We start from the raw sequence: 2,429 nt of genomic DNA on the forward strand, positions 1-2,429 counted from the left end.
GGACGCTCTTTCGAATGGCAACATTCCTGATTGAAAATGCCGACCTACCAAAATCCGCACTTTGCTTCCCCGTCCATATAGGGGTGAGTATTTGGCTTTGCTTTCGTCAGAGTCAAGGAAACACATTGAAAATGGAATCAGCATACAAGAAAACCTAGTTTGGGATAGGTTTTGTGCCTTCCGTGGTATTATAACCATAGAACTGCTCCTGAGGGGGGTAGGGTAGGCCCACCAAAAAGTGCACTTCTGGTTAGGTCGCTAATTTCTAAAATAAATGTGTCCCAACCAAGTTTTTTTGGACGCTCTTTCGAATGGCAACATTCCTGATTGAAAATGCCGACCTACCAAAATCCGCACTTTGCTTCCCCGTCCATATAGGGGTGAGTATTTGGCTTTGCCTTTGTCAGACTCAAGTAAAAGCATTTAAAATGGAGTCAGCATACAAGAAAACCTAGATTGGGATAGTTTTTCTGCCTACCGTGGGATCATAACCATAGAACTGCCCCTGAGGGAGGTAGGGTTAGGGTTAGCGTTAGGGTTAACGTTGGGGTTAGGATTGAAGACAGAAGATTGGTGATGTCAGGAGGACCTTCTTAAAACAAACAGAAATACACTTATTAGGGGACTAGGGCCAGTGGACTCAGAAATGTCTTTCGTAGCAGTCTCCTATAAGAGTATTTTTCTCTGATTTAGGTGACTCCTCCTCACACCACCATTTTTCTTAGTCGAAAGACCTCTTCACAGCACGACTTTCCTGATGGATTTCTATGTAACTGCTCGTGCTGAGAGGTGTGTCGAAAGTTGATCATGTTCCCGTAAAATCTGAGGTCTCCACTGTCTAGCGAGGTACTTACAGTGAATATAGTGAATTTTTCAAAAATTGGAGAATTCTGACTTTTGCGATGAATTTTAATGTAATTGGTCGTGCTGAGAGGCGTGTTAAAATTTGAACATGTTCCCGTAAAATCTGAGGTGAGAATTAGTGAGGTACTTACAGTGCGTATAGTGACAAATCTTTAAAAGCGTGAAATTATGGGATGTTGTGGCTTCAATGGGTTTTTAAGATGTCACCAGTCATTTGGCATGACTTACAAACGATTTGGCTGGTTGTGGGTTCGATTTTCAAAATTTCATTTTTTTCGCGTTTTTATTTTCTGTCTACCATATCATGCAGTCTCCTTATTAGCGTTTGGGGGTTATAGTGTGGGCAGGTTGGTCGCAAAGGTTCCGAGAGGAGCTGGCTAGTAAACCCTGTCCCTTATGTTCCACGGCGGCAAGGCGGAGAAATAGAGGGCAGAATTGACTAACGGGCAAGGAAAGTTGGGCTTGTAGCTTTCCTTTCGAAGGAGGGAAAAGATGATGCCCGAAAGCATTGTCACTGTAGTGGCAGGCAGAGTGTAGATGGAAGTTGTGTACGCTAGCCTTTGGCTAATGATAGAGACAAAAGAGCAGGAGGATATTTTCCTTCGCAGAAGCACTTTTCTTGCCTTCCTTCAGCTCGCTTGGCGAGTCTGACAGGTATGCCTGAACTGTGCACGGGTCCAGTTGTGAGAAAGACGTGGCAAACAAGACGGGGTTTCCCTTGACCGAGGGACCGTGTGGTCCGTTTGGCTCATGGGTTCCCCCCGTGGAGGCAAAATCTAAGAAAGCTTGCTCTCCCTCTGCGGAGGGGGGCCGCTTAGCAAGGAACTTCTGTTCCCTGCGGTGGATAGTTACCTGGTTGATCCTGCCAGTAGTCATATGCTTGTCTCAAAGATTAAGCCATGCATGTCTAAGTATAAGCACTTGTACTGTGAAACTGCGAATGGCTCATTAAATCAGTTATCGTTTATTTGATTGTACCATTACTACTTGGATAACCGTAGTAATTCTAGAGCTAATACATGCGAAAAGTCCCGACTTCTGGAAGGGATGTATTTATTAGATTAAAAACCAATGCGGGTTCTGCCCGGTCATTTGGTGATTCATAGTAACTGATCGAATCGCACGGCCTTGCGCTGGCGATGTTTCATTCAAATTTCTGCCCTATCAACTGTCGATGGTAAGGTAGTGGCTTACCATGGTTGCAACGGGTGACGGAGAATTAGGGTTCGATTCCGGAGAGGGAGCCTGAGAAACGGCTACCACATCCAAGGAAGGCAGCAGGCGCGCAAATTACCCAATCCTGACTCAGGGAGGTAGTGACAAGAAATAACAATACAGGGCTTTTACAAGTCTTGTAATTGGAATGAGTACAACTTAAATCCCTTTAACGAGGATCCATTGGAGGACAAGTCTGGTGCCAGCACCCGCGGTAATTCCAGCTCCAATAGCGTATATTAAAGTTGTTGCAGTTAAAAAGCTCGTAGTTGGATTTCGGGATGGCTCGGCCGGTCTGCCGCAAGGTATGTTACTGGCCGGGCTGTTCTTCCTCGCAAAGACTGGGTGTG

At 45.4% G+C, this 2,429-nt stretch overlaps 1 pseudogene; it reads left to right on the plus strand.

Moving 5' to 3' along the window:
• Positions 1–1,713: 1,713 nt before the first annotated feature.
• LOC146446158 (small subunit ribosomal RNA) lies at positions 1,714–2,429 on the plus strand (annotated as a pseudogene; the record flags this gene model as incomplete).

This window comes from Pavona decussata, unplaced genomic scaffold (genome assembly GCF_977016875.1).
Source record: "Pavona decussata unplaced genomic scaffold, jaPavDecu1.1 SCAFFOLD_3667, whole genome shotgun sequence".
Classification (NCBI taxonomy): Eukaryota; Metazoa; Cnidaria; class Anthozoa; order Scleractinia; family Agariciidae; genus Pavona; species Pavona decussata.